At 38.6% G+C, this 12,760-nt stretch overlaps 1 pseudogene; it reads right to left on the bottom strand.

Annotated features, from left to right (window-relative positions):
- Nucleotides 1–937: 937 nt before the first annotated feature.
- Nucleotides 938–6,280, bottom strand: LOC126592924 (probable galactinol--sucrose galactosyltransferase 2; annotated as a pseudogene).
- Between the last annotated feature and the right edge of the window lie 6,480 nt (nt 6,281–12,760).

Genomic DNA, 12,760 nt, shown 5'->3' with positions numbered 1-12,760 from the left:
ATCCTCATTCCCATGTTGCATAGAATGTAGGAGTTCATGCACCACTAAAATATTATCAAAAATTTGCCTTCCCGCCACAAAAACCGATTGATTCTGACTAATCACTTTGGGAAGAACTCTCTTCAATCTATTCGTGAGAACTTTAGAAATAATTTTATAGACCACATTACAAAGCGAAATCGGTCGAAATTGGGACATTTTCATGGGATTATCCACTTTAGGAATAAGCACAATATTAGTATGGTTCAACTCTTTTAACATTTTTTTCGAACAAAAAAAAGATTTTACCATACCAATAACCACACCTCGTACCATCTCCCAATGATGATGGAAAAATCCCGCATTAAATCCATCCGGACCCGGTGACTTCGTTGGATCCATCTGAAAGATAGCAGTTTCAATCTCCACATCAGTCGCTGTGGCAGTCAACAAATTATTATCCATATCCCCTACTCTATACGGCACACATTGCAATATCTCCAAGAAATTAGTAGGCGGATCCGTAGAGAACAAGGATGTAGGGTGCATAAAATTTCATGGCCGGCCCTGTTAGCCATGTCTTTAACGGCCCACGTGCTTTTATTCAAGTGTTAGGCATAAATGAACTCACACGTGTACCATGTGTTGAGCCGGACAAATAGCCATGTGTTTAACGCAACAGCCCACGTGTTAAATGACCCCACACATGAACCATGTATCGAGTCCAACGGTTCACGTGCCCTTACGTTACCCATTGTGTTAGATATTAGGCTTAAATGAATCCACACGTAAAGGGATTTGTTAGGACTACAAATATGAAATACCACATGGAATTAAAGAACCTTACACGTCTGAAGTGATTCGGAGAATGATGAATTGATTTCTGAAACCTCGAGTGCAAAGATGAATGCTTATCCAACTGCAAGCTGCTTGCAATCGATTGATCTTAAAATAGAAAAGGAAAGGCGATGAAAAATAGATAAGATAGGCACTTTTGTTACAGAGAAAACCAGAACACTACAACATTGGCCACTCTTTCTTGCAACATAACTAATGAAACTGGAATACTACAACATTATTGGCTGCTTTAGTTATTTCCTAGGCATTTGAGTCTCTCCCTCCATCTTGCTAACCAGATACTTCATACCTTCAGAAGCAAGACAATGTCCTAATACCTAAACTCTTCATATCAGATCAGGCTAGTTACATTTGAATCTCTACTGACCATCTGTACATCTCTTTTTCTGGGACCGGGATGGCAATCGTCATTAATCCAGATGCAGAGTCATATTCGAAGTCGGTCTCAGCATTGTCAACAGTGCACTTCAGCGGACGCTGGGAAGAGTAAGCTCCAAACCTTCCACATCCTCGGATTTTGAGACCAATTGTCGCAGTGGGAGATTGGTTCTTATCAGAAGCCAGATGGATGTCAACCTGCTCCACAGCAGCGCTTGAATTGAACATGTCAAGTAGGCCTATTGGTGCAAATGAGACGTCGGATGTAATTTTCTTTTCTGCAACATAGAAAACCATATCAATTAGTAAATCATTTGCAATAATTAAACTTCAGTCGGATAGATGTCAGTGATAGCAAGACCAACCTTGAGAGGACAGAAATGGAAAACCTCATATTCAAGAACTTTGAGCGTCACAGGCATTGAAGCACCTTTTGGCAACCGAAGAACCTCTCCTGACAGTCAATAATGGTTCACATCGTTAGAAAGCTGAAGACCGGAAATACTATGAGAATAATGTTAAAATTCGTGACAGCTAGGTAAAGTGTCCTGTCGAACTCGCTTATGTCAGGCAGTAGTGGTACCTGACTTATGAGCATAAACAACTGTTTCTCCATTCCAATCAGCTCCAGCAACTTGAGCAATGGCATCAACATCAGTGGCACAAACAGAACCGCTGAGGGTACCCGGAGAGTTATCATGAATGCGTGTCTTCTTTTCAAGCTTGCACCAGCCGGCACCTTGACAGTTAAACACACCAATCACACCAGAGCAATTGTTGACATTCCATATTTTGAGCAAGCTGCAAAGAGATTTATTCACATAAGCTTTACTCAGAGGTCTAAATTTTGATAACCACATAACTTGGGAAATTTAGAGAGGAAACAGAACGAACCTGGTCCTGTCTCTTGCTGGATCAGCAAAGAGACAATCACGGGTAGGCCTGCCAGGTAACTTGGCACGGAGGACAGATCCATTAGGGAGGACCAGCTTCCTCAGAAGGTCAAAATTGTGATTGCCTGGTTTGTCACTGTTTAGAGAAATACCAAATTATGCATTAGAACTCCTACTTTCCTGAAGTGACAAATAAAATAAATTTGTTTAGTGCATACCTGACATAGATTGCACATCCGCCAACAGCACGAGCTGCACCGTGATACTCTGCCGCTGGATGTACACTCTGCAAAGTAAAGATTGTTTCATCAATGTCGTGATATACAAAATTAACTTTTATTCCAACTAAATGACACTGAATGTCAAACACAAAATGATTGCAGATAATCAGACAAATTGAATTGTAAATCTTCAGCAAACAGACATATTGACGTTTCATGCCTCCACCAAATAGAATAGACAATTATGCATCAGTAAACCATATTTTACAATTATATTTTCACTGTAAATTTAAAGAGCAATACATACAGACTAGTTTCAGGTAATTCGAGGAAATGGTCTTCACTAGGTTTCCATACATCATCATCCATAAAAGGAGAAAAAAATAAATCAAACAGTACCAAGGCAAAAAGAACTAAAAAATTGAGATAGAAGATGCGTAATCGTTTTACTTACAAGAAACATATCCCAGTCAGGGTGCATGAATTCCCCAAGGAAAAGAGTGTTATAAGCAACAGAAGATATATGAATCGTGTGTGAAGCAGGATCACAGGGGTAGAAGTCATCAGAAGCTCTGACAACAGCAGTCTGCTTGGAACTGTAGAGCCCATCAGTGTTGTGACACATGCAAGCAATGCATCCATTGTCAGGAAAGTTTCGAGCAACTGAAGCTTCAAGTGCCTGGTGGTGGCTGCGGGTTAGAGAAACTCTACCACCATGACCAGCCCCTAGAGTCTCAATGATGTTCTGAACATCAACCTTAACTCCATCAACTCCACAAGAAGCCAAGTAGGAATGAAGTTCATTGTAGAAATTGAAAACTTTCTTCGGATGTACCAGACCAAGACCATGAACGGATAAGCTGTCCATAACTATGTCTGGTTGGTTGCCTCTACACCAGGGCACATCACTGGGTATGCCAAAGCAGTGTCATAGTGTTCCATGCCAGTAGCCGCTTGTTTCACTCCACCCCAGTAACCAGCTAGGGCATGCCATACAAACAGAAATCTGTGCCAGCAGAAAACATAAATTTGACTAAGAGTAACAATACTACTTCCTACGAAACTCTTAATTCTTAAATAAAATAAAACAAAATAAAATTTAATATTGGTGAACCATCAGAAAACGTCAAGCAGAGCAGAGTCTAGCATATTAATAAATTCGACAAAAAATTATTGTTTGCTGTTGAAATAGTTAGATTTTATTCAAAAGTTACAAAGCAAGCCCCATGAGCCAATTGAAACTTTATTCAGATCATTCACTCTTCACCATCACAGATATCGGTGATTAATTTCATGTTATAATTCTTAAGATCGTAACAAATATGATTCTCCACGTCATCTCTAATGCCACCTACCATTTTCAACAACAAAAAATAATGGATTCTTAGATCCTAGAATTACTTTACTACATCCTAAACTTAAGAAAAAAAATATCTTAAAAAGTTTAAAAAGAACATCTGGCAGTTTGGGAGTATTCGTTGCTAGTCCAAGAAAGTAACTGATCAACTAGGACTACTTACTTCACATTGTGATGTTGCTTGGCTACATCCACAACGTGTTTCAGGCCAGAGACTTGCTCACTGTTGTGGTCATTCTTTTGGAATTTTTCGTTCTCCTTGATTCCTGTCAACCTACTTGCAAACCTGCAATTAACATACTCGCGCATTAAATAACCAACTCCTTTATTTAGATATACCAAGCAGCAATTTCTGGAACCAACAAAAAGAACGAATAATTGCGTGTAAGAAGACGACAAAAGAAGATCCTAACGCATCCTATGCCAATCATGCACGCAGCACATGGAAAGAGAACCTATGAAAAATAATAAAAGCGTAATCAATTAACATTGAGAAATAAGTTAGAGGCGCTACTGTGCTCCTTCTTGTACAACAACATTAGAATCCTTGTCTTTCTTTTCAATCTGTTGCCAACCGTCATCAATGATTAGAAACCGTGGAGGCGTCCCTCCCTTGGTTAAGCTGCAATCATTACAAAACAAAAAATAGTGATTTAATAAATCTGACGCTCGATTCAAGTTATAGTAAAGAGCAAGTTAAAGATGATATCATGTCTTATAACCTTTCAAGGCCTTGCTCCACACCCTCAGCTGTGACATCAGTGTAAAAGGCCTTGCTCCAAACCAGTGGAGAAAAGAAGGCAACTACACGCAACGAAAAGATGGACAATTAGATTCATTCAAGAAAAAATGTGATACGTCATCCAATTGCAGAACACCAATTACAGAAGAAAACAATACACGTGCTCACCTTACCTTTTTCTTCTCACGATGAACAAAAGTTTTCATGTGTTTTCCACTTCCCTGTTTAATGAAATTGAAAAACAAGGAGTCATGTACAAAAATTAAAAGCAAAGACATTATGCTAATCAAGACCAAAATATTTACCTTTTCTAGCATTAGCATAATCGTATTAGCAAACAAAACTAGATATTTAATCGCAGATTTAGAATGAATACAAGAAAGTCATTAAAAATAAAAATTAAGGACTTACCTTACAGCTTGGGTGATGACTTCAAATGGATTGGTTCCAGCATGCATGTAAACGAGGCACTGGCCTTGATTGGTCTGAACAGCAGAATCTCCTACAAAATCAAACACACACAACAAAAAAGGAGTTGTTTTTGGTTCTCTCGGAATTCGATCTCTGTTTTTTCTTTTTCTTTCCACAAATGCTTAAACACTAATTTATTTGATCCATTTGATTGGTATTCATTGCGGTAGTTTCTCCAGCCCGAGTATTTGCAGTAATGACAGCTCCACTCCACCCCACACTTTCAGAATGTTCGTCTCCTTCATAATTGGCGGCAAGAGGGTACTGATTAACGGGAAGACATGGCCTTAAATAATGGAATGACAGGCAGGGAAGGTGCACATAGCCTACACCAAATACTTGCTTTTTCACGGCCATAATCTACCCACCACTCTCGAGGTAAATCTCCACTTCGTTTCTCTCATTGCCTTGCAGAACAGAGCGGAACAGGCCCTCAAGTAGAGGCAGGAAGACGGTGTAGATAGTAGGAGAAGAATCCTCTTCTTCATCTCCTTCACCACCACCTTTGCTCTCGACAAGCATGAATTGGGTCTCCAATGGTACATCCTTCCCAGATGTCCCCATCCTCTGAGTCATCCACCACAACTTGAATCGAAAACAGCACATGAAATGGAGACCCCTATCGATCATAACAACAATACTAATTACTACCATTTTCGAAAAAATTAACACTCAAAGCATATAACAAAAATCATTGCAAACTTACTCACTCTCCATGTACAGCTAAATTCACAATATCTAAACTTTAACATAGTAACATAAAGAATGAACTTACTCTAAAACCACAATAGGGAAGATATGGAGGCTTTTGCTGTGGGAGACCGTGGCGCCAATGAAAGCACCGGCAACAAGCCCGACACCCTTTCCTGGTGTGACTACGATGTTGTCTGGAACTCCAGTCAAAATGTTCCTTCCATGAACCACCAGGTTCCCATCATTGATCGAAATCCGCGGTGTCATCGTCATGGTTGATGACTGCCTGCCCAACTACTGTCTCACAACATAAAACACCATGGCATTGGCATACATACATGATCAGAACAACAGATTAACACATTTCACATTCAATGGGATAAAACAAAACAAAAATTCAAGTTTTATATTTATAATCATCAATCAGATAAAACATTTCAAATTTCATCTTTAGTTCATAAGTCAAAAACACAATCTTTGGGAACAAAAAAGATACCATCAAAAATTAAGAACCCAGGTGAGTTGCATGTTCGTTTTTCTGGTAAATGTAAAAATTTGAGGCAAAACTGATGCAGAAAACAAAAACCCAGAAGCGAAAAAGGGAAGGAATTGAGGGTTTTGAAGCAAACAAAGAGCTCAGGCAGCACACACCACCGCCATTAAAATCAACATATTAAGCTCAAACAGTTCCCTACTCACCGAATCTAGAGAGAGAAAGAGAGAGAGAAGCTCGGCAAAACCAAAATCCAACAAGGAAGTGCGCTTGAATGCAATGCACCAGGTGAGTTTGGAAATTGTACGCAAGAACGTGAACTTTCGCGGGGGGAAGTTGATGGGTTTGAATTAGACCTGGCATTCGTGTCATGTTTCCGTATTCGTGTCATATCAAATATCTTAACGGGTCGTGTCCTGTAATGTTAGGATATATATGTGTGTGGGATTATGACACTTGTCAATAGATTGTGCATTTAGTTAGTTAGTTAGTTACATGTATTTGAGCTGCTATATAAGTCTAAATGTAATGACTTCATGAGTAAGAAATATATAATACAGATATTCATCTCTCTCTCTCTGCTTACTTTCTCTCACTAAGTTCTTGATAATTCTCTCTCTGATATATCTGCATACATATTAACATGGTATCAATCGCCGGATCAGCTAACGCTACTCTGTTCGATCCTTCTGATTTCTTCCGCTTCTCCAAATTGATATAATATCATTCGCCGGTTTTCTTCTCTACGTGTTTCGGCGTCGTTGCTGCTCGTGATTGTGTTCTTTCTTTGTACGAGTACACTCTTCTTCTTCTCTTCATTTCTAGGGTTTGCTGCAAATTGGGATCTGTGACGTTGTGTTGAAGATTTGCTGCACACCAGGTGTTTGTTTTGGTGTCTCAGTGACAAGTTGTTCTTCGAACTTTGCCAATATGGTAACTGCATCACAACTTCAGATTCTTCAATCTCCAATTACTGCTCTTATTTCCACAATTCCTACATCTGTGAATATTAAGCTTGATGATACAAATTACTTGAATTGGCAATTTCAAATGCAATTGTTGTTAGAAGGTCATGGGATTATGCAGTTTGTTGATGGTTCTAATCTCTGTCCTCCTCGATTTCTTGTTAATTCGAGTGACTCTGGTATGGTATCTGGTAATTCTTCTTCTCAACTTGAGAATGATGCATATGTTGTTTGGAAACTGCATGATAGAGCCTTGATGCAACTGATTACTGCGACTTTATCACCTGCTGCCATTTCCTGTGCTATTGGAAGTTCTAGTGCCTGTGATCTTTGGAATCGGTTGAAAGAACAGTTTTCTACTGTTTCAAGAACCAGCATCTTTCAGATGAAATCGAATCTGCAAACCATTAAGAAAGGTTCAGATTCTGTGTCTAAATATTTGCAGCGCATTAAGGAGGCTCGAGATTACTTGTCTGCTGCTGGAGTTTACTTTGCTGATGAGGATATTGTCATCTTGGCCCTTAATGGTTTACCTCTTGAGTACAATACTTTTCGATGTGTTATTCGAGGACGGGAAAGTGTCATTTCTCTTAAAGACTTTAGGTCTCAATTACTCGCAGAAGAACTAATTGTGGAGAGCAATGTTTCATCTCAGTTTTTGTCTGCCTTGGTTGCTAATACCAATACCATATCTGAACCTAAGTCTTATCACACTCAATCACAACCTGGTCATGTGCCCTATAGTTCTTCTAATGGCTCATCTAATGGTCATACTGGTGGTTTCAGACAGTTTGCCAATAACAGGCAGAAGGGTAAAGGAAAGTTCAATCCAGGGTATCGGTATCCTGCATCAAGACCACAGTTCTTTAATCAGAATCATGTTCCTACATCTGGTGTTCTTGGTCCATCTCCAACTGTGCCTTTTGTTCAATCTGTGTTTTGTCAGTTGTGTAATGCATATGGTCATACTGCACCATTTTGTAACTCCAAGACAGTGGATAAATCTAGTTGTCAGATTTGTGGAAAGAACAACCACACAACTTGGTTTTGTTTTTACAATGATAAAGGTCCTTCATACATTGGTCCACAGCACCCATCTATGGCTCAGTACTCCTATGCTCCTTCAGCACCTCAGTTCCCTTCTCAACCTGCGATGCAAGCCATGCATACAGTGGTTCCATCCTCTTCTCAGGCATCTTCATCTCAGTCTTCCCCTCAAATTTGGCTTGCTGATTCTGGGGCTACGAATCACATGACCACTGAGCTCAGTAACCTGTCTTTAGCCTCTCCATATCCAACCAATGAGACAGTTCACACTGCTAATGGAGAAGGTTTGACAGTATCTCATGTTGGCAGCACTGTTATTCATACACCAGTTCATCCTATCAAATTAAATTCTGTTTTATATGTGCCCAAATTGTCTCAGAATTTATTATCAGTGCATAGAATCTGTCTTGATAACAACTGCTGGTTGATTTTTGATGCGTTCTGTTTTTGGATTCAGGACAAGGCCACAGGGAGGATTCTCTACAAAGGGCTATGCAGTAATGGACTTTATCCCATCTCATCCCTTGCCAAACATCCTGGTTCTTATTCCCCGAGTAAATTCAAGGTTTCTGCATTTCTGGGACAGCTCATTAGTTCATCTCTTTGGCATAGTAGGTTAGGTCACCCTACCAATAATATTGTGTCTACTATGCTCAATAAAGCTAATATTCGGTGTTCCAAGGATGATGTACCCTCAGTCTGTCATAGTTGTCTAGAAGGAAAGTTTACCAAATTGCCTTTTCAATCTAGTCCTCATCAATCTCAAATACCTTTTGAAGTTGTACACAGTGATCTTTGGGGCCCTGCACCCTGTAATTCAATTGATGGTTTCAAATTCTATGTAACTATCATTGATGAATGTACTAGATTCTGTTGGGTATTCCCACTTATAAATAAATCAGAGTTTTTTGATACATTTGTCTCATTTTATGCCTTTGTTCAAGCTCAGTTTTCTGCAACCATTCAGTGTTTACAAACAGATGGTGGGGGGGAGTATATAAGTCATAAACTACAAGCTTTTCTCAAAGCCAAAGGGATGGTACATCAAATTTCTTGTCCATACACTCCTGAGCAAAACGGCTTAGCCGAAAGAAAACATAGGCATCTTATAGAAACTACTATTACCCTGCTGCAATATGCTAAACTTCCATCTCAGTTTTGGTCTTTTGCTTGTCAAGCTGCTGCCTATTTAATCAATAGGATGCCTACACCAGTTTTAAATCATAAGTCTCCATTTGAGTTACTCTTTGGTACATCTCCTGTGATTACTCATCTTAGAGTTTTTGGGTGTTCGTGTTTTCCTTTACTAAAGCCCTATAACACTTCCAAATTACAACCTAAAACAACTCAGTGTGTTTTTCTGGGGTATGCCTCTAAATATAAAGGCTTTATTTGTTTTGATGTCTTGAAGGGGAGGATCTTTATATCTCGGCATGTTGTGTTTGATGAATCCATATTTCCGTATCAACAATTACTAGCTCAGTCTAAGTGTGTCACTTCTGATATTCATCCTTCATTACCCTTAGTAGCTGCATCAATACCGTATATCATCCCTCCTCCACCACTTTCCACCCTCGACTCTTCTACTTTGAATACCACAGATGCTTCATCTTCTCCGTCCATTACTGTCTCAGCAAGCTCTTCCTCCTTACTCCCTGTGGATCCTGAGTTTGGTCCTAATCATCTACAACCGGTGTTGCCTATTGCTACTTTAAATATGCATCCTATGCAAACTCGGAGCAAGAATGGTATTGTGAAGAAGAAAGCTTTCCTCAGCTCTCTCAATGCTTCCGGTTATGTTGATTTGTCTCTGTGTGAGCCTGCCACTTATAAATCTGCCCTCAAGGTCCCTGTTTGGTATAACGCTATGCAAGAAGAAATTGAGGCCCTGCATACTCAAGACACTTGGAGTTTGGTTCCTTTACCTTTTCAGAAAAACTTAGTGGGCTGCAAATGGATTTTCAAGCTTAAGAAGAACTCTGATGGTTCTATTTCTCGGCATAAAGCTCGGCTGGTAGCCAAGGGCTTTAGTCAAGAACCTGGCCTGGATTATGGGGAAACGTTTAGCCCCGTAATCAAGCCTACTACTATTCGCTTAATATTAGCTTTGGCTGCCCATTTTAATTGGTCATTAAGGCAGCTCGATGTTAAAAATGCCTTCCTCCATGGCTTGTTGCACGAAGAGGTATATATGGCTCAGCCTCCGGGGTTTGAAGATCCCACTCATCCTGAGTTTGTATGCAAACTACACAAATCCTTATATGGTTTGAAACAGGCACCTCGGGCATGGAATGAACGGTTCACCAATTTTCTGCCTTCTCTTGGTTTTACTTCCACTTATGCTGATTCTTCTCTGTTTGTTAAGCACATTGGTACTGAGATTGTCATTCTCCTACTCTATGTTGATGACATAATTGTCACCGGCAGTGCTTCTTCTGTCATTCAACAGGTCATTGACTCTCTTACACATGAATTTGATATTAAAGATCTGGGCAATCTGCACTACTTCCTTGGCATTCAAATTGATCGAATTGGTCCAGGTTTTTTCTTGTCTCAGACCAAGTATATACAGGAGTTATTACAGAAGGCAGAAATGGTTGATTGCAAGCCGTGTGATACACCTTGCTTACCTAACAATCGCTTACTCAAGGATGATGGTTCTCCTTTCAACAATCCGGCAGCTTATCGAAGTATAGTAGGTGCATTGCAGTATCTTACTTTCACCCGGCCGGACATTGCTTTTTCTGTTCATCAAGTGTGTCAGTTTATGCAGGCTCCTATGATTTCTCACTATACTGCAGTCAAACGAATACTGCGATACTTAAAGGGTACTATGACCTTTGGTATATCATACTCTGCTAGTGACTTACAGTTAAAAGCTTTTAGTGATGCAGACTGGGCTGGTGACCCTAATGATCGACGGTCTACAACGGGCCTAGTAGTGTTCTTAGGTGGCAATCCCATTTCCTGGTCATCTAAGAAGCAGCATACCGTGTCACGATCCTCTACCGAGGCGGAATATCGGGCCATGTCTTCCACTTCCGCTGAACTTGATTGGCTCCAACAGCTTCTTCAGTTTCTGCACATCCCACTTCCGACAGCTCCAGTTCTCTTTTGTGATAATTTGTCCGCCATAGCTTTGTCCTTCAATCCTGTTCAACATCAGCGTACGAAGCACATTGAGATAGATGTTCACTTTGTGCGTGAAAGGGTTGCTCAACATCGTCTCCTGGTTCAGTTTGTTTCTTCCAGGGAGCAGTTTGCGGATATCCTTACAAAAGGCCTTAGTTCTCCTTTGTTTCGGTCTCATTGTACCAATCTCATGCTTGGTTCATCCAAACCTGAGATTGTGGGGGGCTGTTAGGATATATATGTGTGTGGGATTATGACACTTGTCAATAGATTGTGCATTTAGTTAGTTAGTTAGTTACATGTATTTGAGCTGCTATATAAGTCTAAATGTAATGACTTCATGAGTAAGAAATATATAATACAGATATTCATCTCTCTCTCTCTGCTTACTTTCTCTCACTAAGTTCTTGATAATTCTCTCTCTGATATATCTGCATACATATTAACATGTAACACCCGTTAAAATAAACGGATAAAATGACCCGACCCGAAATCAACCCGATAATATTAACAGATAATATGATCCGACCCGTTACCCGTTAAAGAAAATATATTTTAAACCAATAAATAATCAAATGAAAAACATAATATTAAATAAATATATACATACCATATTGTCACATCCAAAACGTAAAAATGCATTTTTCTTTTAAGTATATTTTCACTTACATAAAGTCTAATAGTTTTTTAATTAATGTAGAAGTGTAAAAAAATATAGAAAAAAAATATATAAACGCTCGTAATGACAAACTTTACAACTTTCATGAAGAGCTTAACTTCGAAATTCGCCACTATAATCATATAAATCATAAATCAAAATTTAACTGTTGATTGTTGTTTACATTTACGCTTCATTGTTCTCATCAAATTTTGTTTTTTCAGATTTTCTTTTTTGAAAACTTGATCTATTAGAGGATGCAGGAAGATGAACGGTTTGGATAGTTGATATTATATTCAGAGTTTTACGGTTAGTGAAAATATTGCTTGATGTTTATAAAGTTTCTACAAACTATATGACATCGACTTATATTTCAGTTAACCGTAAATATTGAAACGTGATACCAAAGATCTGAACCGTTCATCTTCTTACATCTGCCAGATGATCAGGTTTTAAAAAAAAAAAATTTAAAAATGAAATTCAATAAGAAGAATAAAGTGTAAATGACAATCGACGGTTAAATATAAATTGTATGTCTTCTTAGTTCTTGCCTATACAAATACTATATTAGTTTATTTTAATTTTGGACAACAACATGTTAAGTAAAATTTATCTTAGTCATAATAATAAGGAACTCTCATAATAAAAATAAATAATGACTAAAACTTATTTTTTAAACTTATGAAGAATAATAATACAAAACTATATATTTAATATAGAATATATTATATATATTAATATAGTTATTGTATTTTATAATAAATCTTTTAGTAATTATACTTTAAAATTATCAAAATAATTTTTTTCTTAACGGGTCGAAACGAGTTACCCACGTGTTACCCGCGTGTATACCTGTTAAGAACCCGTTATTAA

This window comes from Malus sylvestris, chromosome 12, assembly GCF_916048215.2.
Source record: "Malus sylvestris chromosome 12, drMalSylv7.2, whole genome shotgun sequence".
Classification (NCBI taxonomy): domain Eukaryota; kingdom Viridiplantae; phylum Streptophyta; class Magnoliopsida; order Rosales; family Rosaceae; genus Malus; species Malus sylvestris.
Note: the sequence above shows the minus strand (reverse complement) of the source record. Positions and strands in the feature narration are given on the sequence as shown.